Genomic DNA, 20,252 nt, shown 5'->3' on the forward strand with positions numbered 1-20,252 from the left:
TCTTGATGTGGAACTGGGAGTCCAACAGTTCTGTACACCTTCCCACACGCCTCAGTTCATCTCTGAACTCTATCAGGAGACCCAATACCCACTTCTGAAACTCTGAAATAATTCACATTTTGTATTAACATTTGAAAGGAATTGGATCAGGATTTTCTTACACTATTGTTATATTAGCATTACTGTAGTGTTGCTAATGTGCTACATGCAATTTATAATCTTACAAATTTTAAGTTCCCACATTTGTAGTTGATTTTAAGTGATCTTCACCTTCAAACTATTTTAGGTGCCATTTATTGCTTATTAAAGTACTATTTTTAATCAAAATAATATTCAGTAAGACCAGTAAGTAGTATAAAGCGACACCTTTCGTCAAACATTTTGACAGGTACCATGCCCCCCATTTCAGCCAATGGGAGGCCGTGGTTGACGGATGTTCCGCCCCCTTTTCAACCAATGGTGTGTTGCTATGGTCGGATGTCCCGCCCTCCACCGGAGCTAATGATTTATAAATAAGTGTATGAAAGCACGTATTAGCGACGAGGGTTGGAAGGCGATCATATCTGCCGCGGGGTTGAGCGCGCTCTATTATAACCCTAGGGAATTGGGGAGTTACGGTGACGTGGGAAGTCTGGCGAGAGCCACGAGTTCCCGGGGTGTGAGCGCCAGTCGCGGCCGGGTATCAGACTGGTTGTCTGGCCAGCTGGCTTATACGCTGCACAAGCCGGCGCACCTGAGCTTTAAGAGAAACAGGACGCTGGTACCCGAAATGGACTGGCAGTGGCAGGCCGACTTGGTGGACATGAGAGACTACAGTGAGTTCAACGATGGTTCCTGTTACATCTTATCACATATGGACATGTTGTCTAAATATGCCTGGGCCATGCCACTGAAAAGTCTGGAGGGGGCGTGACAAGCGCTTTCCGAAATATACTTCAAGAGGGTCGTACTCCTAAAAAGCTACAAATGGACGAGGGAAAAGAATTTCTTAACAGGACCTTCCAAAATTTTCTCAAATGTGAGAATATTGAACATTTCGTTACGGCCAGCGATGTGAAGGTAAGTGTCATAGAGAGTTTTAACAGAACTATTAAAACTTGGATTTTTCCGCAGCACGTTTCATTTCATGCATGAGCTGATCGATGTTGCAGTAGTACCCTCCAGGTAAGGTACGTGTCCATATAGTCTCATTGCTGACAAACAGAAAATCTTCATCTTGATCAAACGTGTTTAGCGTATGCGGATAGTGCAGCTCGTCCAGACCCACTTCCCAGTTCCTGTCCAGGTCAATCGCCTTTGCTAGATACTCTGTGAAGTACGTGCTGGTGTTCTTTGGAAACATTTTTGAGGATGAATTACTGGCCAGCGTAACATTGAAGCCATTGGGGTTCATTTTTCAGTACCTCTATATGTCTCTGACCTCGGAAGCCTTCACCCAACTATTGAATTTATCGCTCCAGCCTCGCCACTTTACCAAAAGCTGTTTGTTTTTACCACGCTCCCTGGCTGTTAAAATCTTTTGGATGCGATAGACGCTTTCAGCAGTGGGGTTTATCTTCTGTAGCTCTCCCGCGTAGAAGGAGCCCTTAATGTCATCGCCTGCATAGTCCTGCAGTTTGTAATAGGGTTTCAGAGCCGGGGTCCGCTCTTTGACACTGAAAATTTCATCTGTGAAGGTCTGTTCATACCCCTTCTCAAACACTCCCTTTATTTTGGACACCCGCACATGATCACCACATTAAATGAAAACTTTGACGGTTTTCGCTTAAAGTGTTCGCCATAGACAGTTCTCCACATCTCAAGGGAGTTGTCAGTCGTAACAGAAGCCGGGGTTCGTTTAATAGTCGTGTGGTAACTATGATTATAAAAGTAAATAAGATCAGACAGATCGGCAATATATCGAAGTGTTTTTGTGTGTCAGGTACCTCCACATTTTTGTTTTAATAGTTCTGATAAACCTCTCTATCACACTACTGCTCGGTGGGGGAAGGCGGGACATCCGCCCTATAACAACACACCATTGGTTGAAAAGGGGGCGGGACATGGGGTTTTAAAGTTTTGACAGACGCTGCACACCACAGTGGGGCAGATTTGAGTTTTTCAAGTAGCTCTCGGTTACCAGCGTTGGCTAGCAAGGTGCCTGGTACATTGATTGTGAACATATCCCAACCCCTGTGAACACATCCCAACCTTTTAGCTTCTTACCGGCCGCAACTGATTGCTGTTGTGTGAGAGCTCTGACAAGATCAATCATGTGAGAGCCCTCAACGGGTGCCCCCTTGTACACAAATTTTCCTTTTTAATTCCAGGCTATTAATTGTTTATTGCGTGCCATAGTCTTTAACAATATCTCGGCATTTCTCTGGAACCACTGAGACGCGCTGTCGGTCGATGACGGCTGTTGTGGTAACGCGTGTAATAGATCGGCGGGTGCATTTTCGGGTAGTACAACAGTTAAAGTCCCCTCTTCAGAAACCTCCTGGCGTCAAATACCGTTGTAACACCTGACTATACAATTTCACTTTTTCATATTCAGGCAGATGCGAGTTCTGAAAAATGTCTCTCATTTCGTCATCCAACCTGCAGGTTGTTATTTTTCTCACATCGCTTTCGTTGCCGGACCGGTCTTGGAGTCGATCGAGCTGTTTCTGAGGTACAAGGTACATTTTTTTTCAGTGTGGTCCATTATCGGTGTTGTAGAAGCTCCGTAATCAATGGTACTGCAATACTCAACAGTGTCCCGATAAAAGTGCCGGACTGGTTCACCAAGAGTCTCTTTCCATTAAGAGAAAGACCCTTTTGACTAAAAGTCTTTAAAAGCTTATGCGTTCTCTTCAGGGTCCCAAACTGCTTAGCAGGCTTAGCTATTGCCTGTACAAGATCATCTGAAGCCCCACAGAGAATAGCTTTCCGGTGACTGGGGCTGGCTTTTACCAGAAAACGTAAGTGTCAGGTTTCTCAGAACGCGTGAAGACATGACGACGGCCCGAACGTGTTTTTTCTACTGAGTCTATGGTTGCGAGATCACCGACTTTTAGATTCTTTAAATACATAAGCCGCGGGTTCATCTGGGGGGAAAAGACCTGTTCACAAGCGATAGTCATCTGGGGTGTCGGCATTTAAATCCACCAACAAGTAACCGAAAGGTTTTTTAGTAGCGTCATCGAACGCTTTACCGGGGTACATCTGCCAGGACAGGGTTGTAATCTGTAGTTTATCTCTAGGGTTTTTAAACAGCACCATGTACTTTGTATTTAACGCTATGCTTCTACTTTTCCGGCCTTGACAAAACACATTTTGGACGATATACATGATGCTGAGGTTTCGGTGGTGTACGTATTTGGTAAAAGGTTTTTCTATCTCATTATTTTCACACGCAGACTCCATCAAATCATCAACTATAATCAAATTTACTCTATCCGGTGGCAGTAGCTGGTCGTCGGAAAAGAACGTCGGTAGCCCTTCTATAAACTGAATGTATGGAAATTTCACAAGCAACTCAGCGTATAGAGGTTGCCAGCAGCTGTAACACCAGACTATGTTTTCGGGTTTACGAGTCATAATGGTATCACCGTTCTCCAGGAGTTATTTTATAAAATAACTTTTACCGCAATTCGAGGGTCTGGACAAAATGCATGAAAAAGTGTGTTTTAACCCAACATCCATCGTGTTAATATCCGTAGGGCAACGATGTCAAATTTTCTTGCACCACCCGCTTGTCGTACACCACCTTCTGGGTTTTCATTAAGGTCCGGGTCTCACTGCGCCAATCCTTTTTAACACGCACGATCATCGGCTGTTGAATAGAAATGTGTTTAAATTCCCGGCACTCTGCATAAGGGTTAACACCATAGTCAAAAACCAAGTCCCGCAAACTCTCAAAGTTAACTTTTTCACAATTGTTCACATTGAGTGTAATGCCTTTCACCTTTAAACAGGCTTTCCCACCAGACAGCTTGTACCCGTATGACTTGGGTCCTGTTGACACAAACTCGGTGATGTGTTGTCCAGCATCGAATTCGCTGGTCAGCTCACCCAAATAGTCACCCAGCCCCGGATTCCACTCACCCTCCTGGCTCACAAAGATAACGGAATCTGTGTCGTGGTACAGAGAGCGGCCTTGCAAAGCATTTAGCAGGATGTATAACTCCAAGCGGGCATAGGCTGATGTAAAGCTAGCGATGAAAATGTTAGTGTTTGAATGGCCCGTATAGTGGTGTTTAGTGTGTTTCCACGTAACACAGGCTGTGTCTTCATCGATAAACTCGCAGGCTGACACCTCATGATATGCCGTAAATAAGTACCTGAACAATTCATCGGGGTTTCTCACAATGGTGGTCTGTGGTAAATTGTCTCTTTGCCCATACTTGCCCCACAAACTGGCAATTTTTGAAAGCTGTCTTTTGGCCGGATTCTTTTTAATGTTGCCGGGGTCCAGCCGGACACCCTCTTTTTCATAATATTCGCTGATATATCTTTGTTGTTTCGCGACATCTGTACACCACTCTGGAAACCCCGAAGCTACCTATTTCCCTTTCAGATGCAGTTTGATGTAGTCGGGGAAAAAAGATCGTGTGAGGCCTTTTCGAAATGCCAAATTTAGTAAATTTTACACACTCTATACCCCAGATCTAAGACCATCTGCAATTCAGGGGTGCACCAGACACCAGTCAAGGCGCGATCTTCATCACTGTGCTCGCAGGGAGTGGTCTGTTTTGTTTCAGCACACGTACGACACAGTGTGAAAAACAGTCAATTTTGGTTGGAGGAACTGGAAAGTACAAACGTCTGGGTGGGTAAACTTTCACCTTCGCTAAACCGAAATACAGTTTTAAATCTCCAAAGTTGTAATAAATTATTCGGGGGTGCCCCAGTGGGTATTTTTTAGTTTTGTTCACAAACGGATACAGACTGGTGAAATCATAGTAATGAATTTTTTCACCGGGCTGCACTGTGTAATGCAAACAAATAGCATTTGTTCTCACCCCAAAATGCGAATCGCGCGGTTGTAGAGGCTCTGGTAACTGCGCAGCTGTTAGAAATTTACCCAAGTCACCATTTTCAACTAGCATGTCTCTGAACTCGTACTCCCACAAAACACGCACGTTAAAACCTCTCATTTTGAGAAAATTAATTTTCACCATCGTCTTTCTGTACAACCAACCAAAAGTAGTGTTTGTCAGCGGATTAAAATCGTTTTCACAATAACAAACGCTACAACCGTGAAAAAAGCAACCATTGAACTCAAAGGCTGTCTGCACTCCGTCAATTACAGCATAACCATCCAGAAAATATGGACCAACCTTGAACTCACCTGCCGTGGTTAACGCGTGTTGGATTTTAACGGGCTCTGTGTGTTCGATGTACATAAGCCACTGAATGCTGGGTGTAGAAAATCGTTTTTGCTGGCGGTGGTAATTGTCATGGGGTAGCAACGCTATCGTCTCTTCCTGTAAAAACGTAAGTCTGAACATGGCCATGCAGACACTAGCGATGGTCACAAACTGAAAGGGGTCGATGCACACAACGCAGGCGGCCCCTGACTCAGTCACACGTGTCTGTCTGGTCATATTCTTGACCTCGTCCCGAAACCTGACACAGCCTTCTCTTAGAATTGCCACATCCAACTGGCAGTAACGTTTCAACTCTCTCTGTAAGTTAAACACACTTCCCTTGCATTCTTCATACCAAACCAAAAACTAGGCTTTCTCGCTCGGCAGCATGTAGTTAACGCCGTAAAGTTCTGGCGGCGGCATCGGGCCGACATAATTTTGGTTTTCTGAAGTGTTCATCAAGTGTGGAAAATGACCCTTACCCCCGGGGAACCCCATGGCGGCCGGCAGTTTGCTTAATTTCATAAGTAGAAAGTTTAAAGAATCGATAAATCTGATGTTCAGAGCTTTTACGGTCATACACATTATCTTACCACCCTGATTAATTAGTTCAACGTCCATCTTTTCAGCTAACAACTGTCTGATCACTAGGTTATTGTCATATCCCTTGCCATTGTGCGATATGAACGTATGGTTTTTGAAACGTCTATCGATAAATTTACACACAAAATCCTTTGACAAGTTTCACCATAAAATTCCCAGCTTCGTTTATTGTCAATATGAAGGGCGTGGACGTAATTTGGTATGTGTGTCCCCGTTTCTTGCATGCATTCAAAGTCGAAAAAAATGTACTTGTTTGAAATTTTGGGGTTGTCCAAAGGCGGTATGTAGCACAAATGTGTGTCAGGGGTGTCGATCACGTTGTTACAATGCGAGCACAGTTTCTCTTTACATTTGTGACTTGCGAGGTTATAAACCCCACATTTCTCACAAAAGACCCTGCGCTCACACTTACTAACACCCGTCGCCGCATTCCGCAGGTGTCTCGCCAAACACTGAGAGCTACGACAAAAGACCTTACAGGCCGGGCAATTCTGAATTTCAGCATCAATTTCGCAACACTGGGGATCTAAACAGGTTTTACAAGCTTTAACATAGGTGTGTGCGTTCTTGTGGCTATACGCCGCATGGCAGTTAGTGCAAAAATACGCCGCCCCCACAAAAGCTTTAATATTTAAAACCCCATAAAAATGCTCTTCATGCAGTAGAACAAAAAGTATTTTAGAATTTGGTGTTGTGGGCCCCGTTGTAAAATATTTCCAATCACCCTGGTCGTGGTACAAAATTTTAATGACCACCCTGAAATGTTTTTCAAAAGCGGTAATGTCTGACAAACTCATTTTCCGATTCTCTGGAAAACCCAACTCTTTGTGCATTCGTTTAGCGCCCTGTAACATTTCCCCATCGGTACAACCTTCATTCAACAAACCGTACACACTCCCGGCGAAATACAGATTACCGCCCGTGTAATGTAAGTCGATAAGGTGCGCTTTTTTCTGAGCAATTACCCGGCTGTACAGAACGGATTTAAATCTTCGGCGGGCATAATCCTAACTATCGTCACCACTAATCGGAGGCTGTCATCGGTGAGAACCTCTGTGTGGCTCTGTAAGAGGTCTGAGATGTGGCTTAAAAAATCGGCAGCATTTAATTCTCCAGGGTGTCTCCTGCATGAGAACAAGGGTTTGTTAAAACCACCCGCAGTCAAACGCAGCTGTAGAAAATCATTCGCCCCGATGTTTGGAGAAAGTTCATCCAATATTCTCTGGACTGCACCATGCACAGCGTCTATAGCCTGTACATACGAGGTTATTCTGTCGAGATTAACAAAACGAAATTCTTCATGGTGCTCTGTTGCTCTAAAATTATTATAAGACCTGTTATAACTACGTATACGCTCCAGGAAAACTAAGGGGTCTCTATTCGCCCCTGCACCGCCACCAACCTGATTCAGATCGTTCAGTACAACCGGTTCTCGGTTACTGCCATCCTGTTCTGCTACAACACCCTCGGGCATTAAGTTATTTTCTACCACTGCATTTTCATTGCGTGGTTCGGGCGACCCTTGGGAAATCTGATGCCTCTCTCTGAATGCCTCTCTCTTTGACGACGCAACAAACATGCTTTTGCCAGTTTAATTCTTTTATTTATGTACAAACGCTTGATGCTGGCAAGCGGTCGGTCTTTTAAACACTTTTTAGACCGCATGCTTAGTCATTAATCACCGGGGATTTGCACCAATGAAGCATGAAATATCATCATCATGGTCTGAAATCCTGAGCTTAGAGCGGCATCTTCTGTAGAAATTATATCTAAGAGGTTAGCGGTGAAAACCTGGATCTGTTTTGGAAACAAGGTCTGTACACCGGCTAAAACCGCTCTTAAACGCTCTAAAGCTCGTTTTTTGGACACCTTATTAGTGATCGCCGTTGATAGTGACTGTGTAATACAGCGCACTGAATCTAGCACATCACCCAACACCAAGTCTTTAGGCGCGTTATGATTTCTCTCCGCAGGCTTGACACGTCTGGCTTTGGTCAGCGTCTTAACAGCCGTCTCCGATGCAGTCACCACCTTAGGGTCCGACGTTTCCGCCACACTTGTTTCGCCGCGCGTCGATACAGCTGCTGTGTGAAAAAATAAGACTTTTTATTACCACGCCAATGCTCCACATCTCAAAATCAGAAAACTACACTGTGATAAAAATAAAAGACTTTTCAACACACCAATCAATGCAATCTAAACGGTCAAAATCAGAAAACTACGATAACTATGATAAAAACGCCACACATGTGGCGCATCCTTACACAAAGGGCTGCGGGTGAATGGAACAAGTTACCCGGACATGTTGTTACACCGGTTTCCTTTACGGCTGTGGTGGCGCTACTGGGTCAAGCGGCGTGGTTAACGGCCTATAGACCCTCGCACAGACCAGTCGCTTTTAACTTTAAAAGCTAAGCAGTTTTAAAATAAGGTTTTTTAACACTCCCAAACAGAAAACTACGCAAAGTAGGATCTTTCAGCGAATTAACATCCTAACAAAAGAAGTAACGTTTACTGTAAGTGGATCATAACACATCTTGACCATGCTTAAATTATATTAACCTTTGCTTGTTGATTTCAGACGTTTTGAGCTCGTTGACCCAGTTAATGTGTTGGCTCGTCGCAGTTTATTTTTTGAAGGTCCGGGGTCTGCACGGAGTGGGAAAATACCATTAGTGAAAGAACTCAACACCGCAAATTACCAAAAAATAGAAAAACGGTGGGATTTTTATTATAGACACGTTTAAAAGGCCATGGTAAAAGATTGTTTTATATAATACCGACCTCTTCTCTCAGGCGATCTGATAATATGCCCCGCACCCTCTGGTATGACGTGAACATCTGCATGTGTCTCCACAAGTTTTTGCGGTGGTATTGTAAACCCCAAACAAGGTTTTTTAAATGTGTAGCGACTTGTCCCTTCGCCCGCGTCTGCGGAATAGACACATACGAGTTTTGGTGTGGAGTATATACCCCTGTGTCTTTAAGAGTCACATGGTCGTAAAGCGTTATTCAAAACATTGTCGTAATTACTCACCAGTGTTGGGTTGCGCCGTAACTGGTCTATTTACAGCTGTGGTTTTCGGGGCTTATGGAAATGAATGGATACACACAGTCACGACCACATTACGGAACAACTCCCTGGTAATTCCATTATAATAATTCAATATTGCCTAGTATACAAATATTATACAACGTTTTGTAACTATAGCTAACATGAGACATGCACCGTGACGTTGTAATTGTCTCACAATAAGCCAGATATACATACCACTGAAATTCGTGGAGTCCTTGTCTTCGTCTATCAAGTCGAACAGTGTTTTAATCTGTAAATAGACTATCTTCAGACTGTTGTAATTGATCGGCGTGATCCATTCTGACGAGTTAGGCGATAACGTGAGACTGTAAGAATTGGAATCCAGCCAAAACTTCGCCTGTTAAACCGCTGGTACTTATACCGAAACCGATAAACATTCTCTTCTAAGAAACACACATGGCCCCCCATAAAACCATTAATCTTAGGTATCATTGGGGGTGCACGTACTGGTCTGTATAAATTATTTTAAGAATCATTTTAGAAAACGTTTTAGACCGTTATAATGTTAAAATCTATATTATTTTAAGGCATACAACGGTGTCTAAATTTCATAGCTGTTAAAATGTGGCGAAAATGTGCCGCGGTGTCTTTGTTTGATTCACCAACAGACCGCTAAGAATATTATCAAGCAAAATGTTTTTATTAACGCTATAAGAAAATGTATCTGTTCTTTATAGGGACGTGTTCACAAACCAAGCTTGACGTTTTGAAGTTTTATTTTTTCGCACTGCGATGTTAAGAACATTTTTGCGTGAAATACATGTGGTGCTTGTAAATTAGAAAACTTTACATGCATTTAAAATGTTTGTAAACTTTCCCTGGGGTCAATTTTAGCCCCCCTCCCCCACTCTGCATTCCAGAGCCTTTAACTAAACGCCACACCCCAAAACATCTCAAATTATCTCTACTTTGTGATTTTAAAACTTTAAGACCAATCCGTTAAAGTATGAAGAACAACACCCCATCATTTGTTGCCTGTTAATACCTTAAAGGCTCTTACGCTTGCGCTGTGTGGAAATTTATCTCAAACTTTCGAAAAAGCTGTCGCGAATGTGTTATTAAAAATAAACTGTGTCTTATTACATTATTTTAAAAAGCTTTAAGACCAACCCCGTGTGTTTAAAATTTCTTTTCTGGGCAAACACATCATTTGTGTTTGCGTTGTGTGTTAATACTTTTAAAGTTTAAAACGTATAAACTGATAAGTGAATATAGACCGTTATAATGTTAAAATCTATATTATTTTAAGACATACAACGGTGTGTAAATTTCATAGCTGTTAAAACGTGGTGAAAATGTGCCGCGGTGTCTGTGTTTGATTCACCAACAGACCGCTAAGAATATTATCAAGCAAAATGTTTTTTATTAACGCTATAAGAAAATGTATCTGTTCTTTATAGGGACGTGTTCACAAACCAAGCTTGACGTTTTGAGGTTTTAGTTTTTCGCGATGCGATGTTAAGAACATTTTTGAGTGAAATACATGTGGTGCTTGTAAATTAGAAAACTTTACATGAATTTAAAATGTTTGTAAACTTTCCCTGGGGGTTTCCCCCCCACTCTGCATTCCAGAGCCTTTAACTAACCCCCACACACCGCCCGTGTCCAATAACATCACAAATTATCTCTACTGGGAATCAATTTTAGAACTTTAGGACCAATCCGTTAAAGTATGAAGAACAACACCCCATCATTTGTTGCCTGTTAATACCTTAAAGACTTTTATGCTTGCGCTGTGTGGAAATTTGTCAAACTTTCGAAAAAGCTGTCGCGAATGTGTTATTAAAAATAAACTGTGTCTTATTACATTATTTTAAAAACTTTAAGACCAACCCCACATGTTTAAAATTTCTTTTCTGGTGAAACACAACATTTGTGTTTGCGTTGTGTGTTAATACTTTAAAACGTATAAACTGATATGTGAATACAGCGGGGTCACACATGCCTGTCTGGCGGCTACACAGATGGGTCTGAAGACGTGACGTTTGCCGCTTTAGAAATTTATAAGTCTCTCAGTTTAGCCCGAATTTTATCGGCTGTTCTGTACACCGCCCGGTGTCTGGGTTCGTACACCATTACAAATGACACTGAGCGGTGCATAAAACAGTTGCTAAAAAATATAATTGAGGACCGCTCCCCATACGAGCATGTACACGCCACACTTGAACAGCTGGATGAAAAATTAGTAGACGTGACTTTCGATGCGTTGCAAAAGAAAAAAAGATCTATGTAAAGTGTGAATACAGATTTCACTCTGTTTTACAGACCCGGGTGTGCCATCGTCCGAAGAATGAAGAATTTCAAATGTATACGTCTGAATTCTTACTAAGAGTGCTTTACACACTTCTCTCTACAAAGCTTGATATGCAAAACAAAGAGTCGAATGCTAATGTCCTTAAATTTGTTAAAGAGGTAGATGTGTATGTCAAGAACTTGAGTGAAATTATTGCACATCTGATGTTTTCAGATCAGAAACAGAAGCCTGGGGGGTTCTACAGTGTGTATTCCAAAATACAGCGTGTTTTGTACAGAACCTGTGGTAACACCATCCCGCTGATTACGCAGGCAATTTTTTTTGCTCTGCTAGATCGGATCGCCCAGTGTGGTTCACATGGCTTTAGACATGAGGAGCGGAAGGGGGTTATGAATGCTTTTTCAGATGCCTCAAAGTTTCTCAGCAATGTTGGGGTGGTGGTTACGCGTCCCGAACTAATTTTCCGCACCAACATTTAATTATTGATTGCAAACAGGAGCCAGTAACGCGTGTGTGCTGCGTTGTTTCAGTGTTTGAAACACCCACTGTTGAAATAAAGCGGTTCACATTTCACATACTTGCAAACTGGAGTCTGTAACTTGTGTAAAAAGTGCTGCTGCGCTGTTTCTGTGTTTGAAAACCCCCTGTTGAAATAAAGGGGTTCACATTTCACATACTTGCAAACTGGAGTCTGTAACTTGTGTAAAAAGTGATGCTGCGCTGTTTCTGTGTTTGAAAACCCCCTGTTGAAATAAAGCGGTTCACATTTCACATGGTGTTTGTCCTGCGAGTTCTTTCCGTGAGACTTTACGCAGTCAGTGTGTGTGTGTGCTTAAAACCCTGCTGCTTTTGAGACACGGCTTGTGCAGCGTATAAGCAGCCTGGCCAGACAACCACTCGGCCACCCGGCCCAGCTGGCGCCGCTCACACCCCAGGATCTCGCGGCCCGCACCAGACTCCCCGCGCCGCCATAACTACCCGATTTCCTAGGGTTATAATAGAGCGCACTCAACCCCGCTGCAGACATGGTCCCCTTCCAATACACACTTTCACACACCTAAAGCGAGGGATGCGCCGCCTTGGGGCTTTGGGACCCTGAGGCTCCGGACCGACCGACCGGCCGGGGGGGGGAAGGTGGGAGTTCCGATCCTTAACGACACACCATTGGCTCCTGAGGGGGCGGGACAGCCAACCACCGCTGACTCCCATTGGCTGGAAAATGGGGCGTGGTACCTGTCAAAAGTTTGACGAAAGGTGTCGCTTTATACTACTCACAGGGTTGCCCATAAGAGTGAAAAATAGACATCAATTATTCAAACAATTACAACACTCTTCCTCTTACAGTGGTCTCATGTTATTTTTCTTGCAATAAGAACAGTGGGATTGTTCGACTGTATTGTTCCCCAACTGGTTGAATAATAATAACAATAATAATAGTGGTGGTAGCTGATCGTTCTTGTCCGTGGCCGAGTGACCTGTGCAAGTATGTTGAATTATTCTCCTCAAGGTATTGCTTTAGCAATTCAAAGAGTGCAGGTTTTAACCCATTCAGTGCTTATTTCAACTAACGCCACGTTCCTTCAAATAATTCACAATGTAGAGGTATCATTAGTAATAAGAAAATAGGTGCACCTCGGAGATCCATCTCACAAAAGCAAAGACTTCTTAAAGTGCACTTATGAGCTTTAGAACCCGAAGGAGTTATCTCTCCTAGTTATTAAATGTGCAGATAATGAAATCTGTAATTTACGTTTCCAGCACAGTTCTCTCAAAGTTTCTGCAACCTTCCAGTAAGCGCGGTACTTATACAGCAGTACACGGCGGAGTAATGCCGAGCTTGTGAGTTCAAGCCTCACATGGAGCAGTTTTGCCTGTGTTTTCAGCTGCAGAAACTTAACATTCATTGCCCTAAGATTGTCAAAAAGCAATTCCTTCTCTTTCATTTGAAGTCAGATGAAGAGGAGTCCCAACAAAAGCAGCTAGCAGCAGTGGGATTTGAACCCACGCCTCCAAACAGACTTACGCCTTGACCCAGTGCCTTAGACCACTCAGCCATGCTACCTGCCATAGTAGGCCTCTTTGCCTCATTACTTGCTCGGAGAAAGCCGGGTGGCTTTTGCTCTTGTCACCCGACTTAGTGGTGTTATGACCGTGGAAATGACTACACCTGCTTTTTTCTGAGATGCTTCCCCTCTCATGGCGAGATCTCGACTTCTTTAACACCTCTGGATAAAGATCTTCTGTGGAGCAGGCTTCAGACCTCTGCCTACAGCACCCTCGATGTCATTTGATTTTTACAGCAGCCACATCCGGAAAGATGTGTTTTTTACTTTTTATTTCAACAACAAAAATACATACAATACAAACAAGAGCACATATAATCTATCAATAACATCAGCAGGGGCACATGCTAAAATACAATTACACTTCATGAAAAACGATTACACAAGGTAAATAAAGATAAGGTCCGCACAGCTTGTTCTTACATTTCGAAAGAGTCCGTAAATACCCCTTTACGTCTATTTTGAACTGTTCAAACGTAGGACTCTTCCCAGACCATTTCACTTTATATCACATTCCTAAACGAGGATGCATCTCCTGTTTTAGAACTATTTTGGGCGGTATGGCTTATACAACACACCTACAGTATTCTAATGGTGGACTGCAGATCTGTGGTATAGTTCAGCCGAATTCGAGGGATCCAGCAATCGTACTGGATTTGACTAGGATTCTGAAATGTCTCTTGCAAAGGTATTCGGGTTTGCTTGAACCTTTAATAAAATACTGATCTGAAACTACCCAGCTTACAATCTCCGAGGTTCTTGTGGCAAAGCACAGTCATACCTGACCTGTCTGGAATGACCACTGAGAGTCTTTATCCAGAAGTGACGGCACCACTCCCAGTAGAATGAGCGAGAAATACAGCATGACATGGGGAGTCATGGGGCTCCCACAGTTCATTTTTCCTAATGTTACTGATTTTTTCACTAACATTTTGAGCTTTTCACAATCAGACCTTTTTTCACATTTAATAAAATATTTTAACCAGCGAACCGGTTTTATCGGTTTGTGAGGTTTGTGAATGCGTGCAGTAAGTCCTTATTGAACTAGGACAAAATATTCCTGATGGAGCGCTGTGCGCAAACATTGAATAAACTCGACCCTTGCAGATGACTCGGCATGAAGAAGCACAAGATTAATGTTTCACAGACAAGCAGCACGCCAGTACAACCAATATAAAATTTAATTGACGGCTCACAAACATTTGCACTGACTCAAAGGTGATCTGGACGGACGTTGTTCCCTGCATAACGCTGAAAGAGCTAAAGAACATTTCTGTTGAGAAGACAAAAACACGCTTCTTTGTGCTTGATGATACGATGACAAAATTTGTCTTTAAACACCTTGCTCAGCCTCTCACGAGACTGTCAAAAATTGCTCCCACTGATTGTATTTCAAATCGCGTGTATTTCAAGTCGGAGGCGCAATAACTGCACCTCTGCTAAACCTCATAGGCGACGATACTGCCACTGTGCAAAGCTGACGGTTGCCAGGCAACCATGGGGCTCCTACGGAAATTGCGATTAATCATCTCATGATATGCCATTGCTGTAACGCTTCACGTTTGTCTTCCCCTTATAGCTTTAGGTTTACATAGGTTTAACTATTACATAGTTCACATCCTTTGGATACATAGGGCATTCTGAGAAATCACTGCTCATTTTCAGCAGTAGATGACAGAGCCTTGATGACGATGACAGAGCAAAGATACAAGATAACAGAGCAATGTTCTCGGATTTTGCACAAACAAATCCTAACTTCCTGAAAGTATTACAGCACATTTCCGTCTGACTTTCCGTAGCTTCAGGATGACTGACACGACTGGACAAACACAATCTGTGGCATTTAGCATGAATAGTCTAGCAGGCATTGTGTTGTCTCACTGCAATACAATACCACTGCGGTTCGTGACTCTCTAGGAAACAGTCCACCTGGCCCTGAAACCCATTCGAACGTCTAGCGACAGTATTGAACAATATCATGATTCCTTCGCAATATGTGGAATCATCACAAATGCTGGAGAAAGCTTCCGATATCAGTGGCATTATCGTATGATGTTCTGAGGGGCTCTGTGGTGTGCGCGTTGATGGTGTAGTGTCGGGCATAGCTGTCTTCCAAGCAGTTGACCCGGGGTCAGTTCAAGCCCAATGCATCAACAGCCTTTTTCAAATGCTGTTAAAACTGTTAGGAAGCTAGTCACCTATACATTTTTGAAAGCACAGCCAGTCTGAATTTGGGAGAATCATACAGGTGATTCTGAGTGATGTCTGCATCCACGCAATTTGATAAATGCTAAATGGAGAGGGGATTCTGTGTTAATTGTGCTCCTCCTGGGAGAGGTCAAGATGAGAAGTTCACGAGGCTGGTGGTAAATATCCTGTCAAGCAATATCGGGGCTGTAGGGGGTCAGATCTATAGATGTAGTAAACACATTAGTGGAGACGGTGTGTCTGCTCCCTGTGTGAGAGCCGAGCAGGAAGAATAATCTGTGGTCTGGGAAGAAGAGACCCTCGTTGCGGTGTTCCTCACAGGAGAGAATGAAAAAAAAAATTTTCAGGGACGCTGATTTTTCTCTTTGGGGGAATTAAAAGCACGTGTAGCGCGTGATCTCGTGGCGCAACGGTAGCGCGTCTGACTCCAGATCAGAAGGTTGCGTGTTCAAATCACGTCGAGGTCAGCTGATGGGTTTGCAGGTGTTGCTGGTGCCAAACCCGGAAATTACACCACGCTGTTCAGTTTTATCTGTACACCACATAGGTAATCTGAACGAAATAACAGAACAGTACAGAACACGCAGTCAGGAGCTTATGCAGCGTTTCATCTTGAACACGACAAGAGAAAAGGCACACTGCACGTCCGCGAAACATCACGTCTGACTTTAGAGAAAGTGACATCAGAGAATGGAAGTTTCAGACCGCTTTTTTGTTACAGGTTCAAGCAAACCTGAAAGTTAGGGAGTGTTTGGTCACTTTTGTATGAAAAAGTGTTTGAAGCCTGTAATTATAATTTGCCCTTTTTTAATTGTGGTTGAAATCCACTCCCGTGTACCAAGACCTTACAGTATATTCATGTTTACTTAAATAACTAACTATTGGACTATTGGACATTAGTTGGTGTTTTTTTTGTAACGATTGCTATTTCATGCAGGAAAGAAAGGAACCCAGACCCAACGTTTGCTTTCAGGTGCGGTTCATTTACATAACGGACATCTATTTCTGAGGAGCCTGATTTAAATCACACAACCCCGGTAGAAGTCAAATCGACAATCTTATAAACCGAAATCAGACACGTTATCCATTAAACCACTAGCCCGCCACGTAACTGAATTGCACCATGGTGAGTTCAGCGCCGCTACTAGTAATACCCCACCCCCATCTTAAATTTCTACGTGAGAAACGTGTTTTCTACATTTTTATCAGTTTTTAAAAATCATCACTTTTAAGCAGACAAAGCCTTTATGTGTCGCTCTGAATTTCTAATTGATTTAGAATTCCAAGAAAAAAGCGTTTTGTTCCACAACGGCGTGAAATGATCACGTCTTTCACTCTACTTCTCTCTAGTAGTAAAGCAGATCTTGCTAGGTGAGCATTTGCTCCGGTAAATTAGGTCACTTTTCATGTTAACTCACTTCTTCTAAACACAACATTTCCTGGTGCATGTTTTCTCCATGAAAAAAGACATTTTCCCTTACATGATTTCTCGTTTTGTTTCATCAAAGAGTACAGAAAGAAGAAAGAAAGAAAGGAAAAGTGTCGTAAATGCGCTTGACATCTCCCAAGGGCGACAGAGTTCATTGGACATGAAAAGTGCACAATAAAAGCCATTTCTCTTCGTGTCGGGGCTCCTATTGAATGTAAAGGAGGGAACGTGCTCAGCCAGCCGACTCAGCGCTTACTGAACGCAGGTGTCTCAGAGCGGTGTGTCCAAGTGGCAGTAAAAGAGGAGAATTCTGCCGGCGCCGTGGCTTAGTTGGTTAAAGTACCTGTCTAGTTAACGGGAAATCCTGGCTCCAAATCCTAGCAGTCCATCGCCTGTGTTGCACTGGACACCCTGTAGATCATCAAAAGCATATTGAGCTCCTTGGTAATGAAATTGCCGGATAAAAGCCATTGCACATCCTTTCTCAACATGCTCAGCGGGCAGGCTCACCGCACACCGAACGAAGATGTGACAGAGCGGTGTGTGCAATTGGCTGTAAAAGGATATTGCTTCGCCGTCGTTGTGGCTTAGTTGATTAAAGCTCCTGTCTAATAAACAGGAAATCCTGGGTTCAAATCCCAGCGGTGCTTTTCTTCCTGTCTTCTCGCACCGTTTATTGGTATAGACAACATGCTTCTGCATTATGTTTAAAAGAAGTGTTCATTTCATTTTTGGCACAGCTTATTTTTCAAGAAATCCACACATTGCGGAAGATAAAGTGCTCATCTTTCTTATCAATGCAAAAGAATTACTGCCAGCTGGCAAGAAAATGACAACGATTTGTTTTTACTTTAGCCAAAAATCTGTGAATGTAGAAAAAATACGACATGTGTTAGTTTCTATGCCACACTCAGGGTGTCCTTCAGTTAAACACAACGTTGGTAGATCAAACGCACGCAGAGACACACTTCGAATTAATCCGATCTAAACATTACCTTCTCTAAATGTGATTGAGTTTCTTTCCACGTCCTTAGCCATCTTGATGTTTGCAGAGATTTTCAACTTTTGACACGAGTCAAACTACGAGTAAATAGTTGAGTACCTAAGTCAATATCACCGGGAATGTGAAAATAAATGTAAACATCAATATTTCTGCTGTCTCCTGAGAAACACAAGTATAGAGTCAAAACACAATAAATAATGCTAAAAAAATATTCAGTTAACACCCAGATGTGACAAAACACATTTAAGACTTACATCCCCTTTAAATATGTATTTCCTTAATATCAGTTCTCTTCCCTCCCCAGGACACTTGCAAATTCACTATAGCATATTAAAAGCTGTGTGTAAGTCTTACATGTGTTCTGTCACATCTGGGTGTTAAATTAATAGATGTGTTGTGTTATTTAATATGATTTGACTCCACGCTTGTGTTTCTCGGGAGACAGCAGAAATATTGGGGATTTGCGGCTACAGAAAATAATGTGAACTTTACAGGCAAAAGTAAGGTTACGTTAAAGAAACAAAAACTTATTGTCACCCTTTTTAACGTGATTTTTTAAGACATTTGTTCGGAATAGTATATCTTCTCGTGTCTGTGGCTGTTATCCTACAATAACGGTGGTGAAATAGCAGGAATGTGCGGAAAGAATCGGAGATTGAACAGAAGACTCATCCAGTCGATAGTAAGGTTGTGTAGGACCGCACACACTACGATGTCAGTGTTGAGTAGCGTGGTTTAAAAGCTTCTTCACGAACCAGGAAGGAGTAGAAACCTAAAGTCTTCTGATCCGTAATCAGACACGTTATCCATTGTGCCATTGGCGTTTGCATCGCGTTCCCATACAGCACCACATTCAGTTCAGAGCCGCTACTATTCATGTGTTTTGTACGTGTCTAGTTACTACGTCTTTCATTATGTCTGGTTTAAAATAATATATCTTTAAAACAGACAAAGAGTTTATGAGTCTCCCTGAAATTCACACACGAAGAATAAAAGATATCGCGTTTAAAAAGAATACAGAGATGCCGGCGATAGAAAACGGAGCGTCTTAAGTGCGCGCTATCACTGAACTAAACTCCCGATCGGTAAGTTTGTCGGCGGCTTTTTAATTGTGTTAGGAAGAGCAAACAGTCCACAGTGTACATTTTAAAGGTCTAAGCAAAACAGTCAGACGTGAGGATTATTCAGAACAGGAGCCTCTACTTCTTTGTATACTGAGCTTTCGGGTGAACGTCAAAGTGAAAGACAAATTCGCAATTTTCACTTTTTGATTAAGGAACAAGAAAACACCATCCTTCGAGCTGGATTCAAACCAGGGACATAAGAAATACCCGCTGTTTTTGTTTACAGTCTTAAGATCTAGTAACTGAGCTATCGAGAGGTCGAAAAGTAAACGCTTTGTCACACGTGTAGCCCAATGTAGTTTAGTGTTCCTCTTTATTTAAATCCCAGTTCGACATCAAAATACTCACTCCCATAGTCTCGTTCAGAAGAAGAAATGGACCAGGCTTCCACTGTATAAACGTCCAGAGTTCTTAACGTAAAACGTTTGAAGGGACATCAGTGCAGGCGGAAATTGACCCTTTTTCTAGTAGTATCAGGATCATATAAAACCTTTCTTTTGGATTGAGAAGAGGATCATGGAGACACTCAAAACATCCCTGTCTTTGCTTCTTTCAAGGACGAATGGAGTATTGAGCTGCAAGCATCGGTTCAAATCAAAACTCTCTGCTACTGCAGTTGCTTGTTTGAGAGTTTCTTCAAATCTTTCAACTGAACGTTGATATCAAGGGATATTGACGGTAATATCATACGGATTTTGGTTTTCTTTTGATCGAAAATTGTATTAAAATACAAGCCTCTTTCACATTTGTATAATACTTTCCCTTGCATCCTCAGATAAAAATTCTAAATACCACAAAGTTACAATATATGGAATAGCATTTATTTTAAAATGTATTTTAAAATTTGCATTTAATTAGAGCTATATTTAGAGCTTAGTAAAGATAACATTGCTAATATTGATGGAGTAGAAATGTAAGATGAATTGATAGCTTTTTCTGAGCTAAAAAGTCCTACAACGCCTCCTGTAACAGGTAAGGACTCATAGCAAGACATTGCTATTGCATTGCGCATTTTGCAGATACGACCAGTTTCTGCTTCTGGTGAGTGCATTTTTTCCAAACTGAAATTAACAAGAACATTTTCAAGATGCGCCATGTCCCTAAATCGTTCATCAGGACTACTATTAATATCAGGTGA

General features: G+C 42.4%; 1 long non-coding RNA gene and 1 other non-coding gene across 2 annotated transcripts; one reads left to right on the forward strand and one right to left on the reverse strand.

Moving 5' to 3' along the window:
* Positions 1-7,624: 7,624 nt before the first annotated feature.
* On the reverse strand, positions 7,625-8,886 carry LOC148811533 (uncharacterized). The gene is made up of 3 exons (XR_016086387.1): positions 8,721-8,886; positions 8,499-8,585; positions 7,625-8,020 (listed from the first exon to the last, which is right to left on the reverse strand). It is a non-coding gene; the product is annotated as an uncharacterized LOC148811533 (long non-coding RNA).
* A 7,067-nt stretch (positions 8,887-15,953) lies between these two features.
* On the forward strand, positions 15,954-16,025 carry trnaw-cca (transfer RNA tryptophan (anticodon CCA)). Its single transcript has one exon. It is a non-coding gene; the product is annotated as a tRNA-Trp (tRNA).
* Positions 16,026-20,252: the final 4,227 nt, after the last annotated feature.

Source organism: Atractosteus spatula (assembly GCF_055471065.1).
Source record: "Atractosteus spatula isolate fAtrSpa1 chromosome 10 unlocalized genomic scaffold, fAtrSpa1.hap1 SUPER_10_unloc_9, whole genome shotgun sequence".
Classification (NCBI taxonomy): Eukaryota; Metazoa; Chordata; class Actinopteri; order Semionotiformes; family Lepisosteidae; genus Atractosteus; species Atractosteus spatula.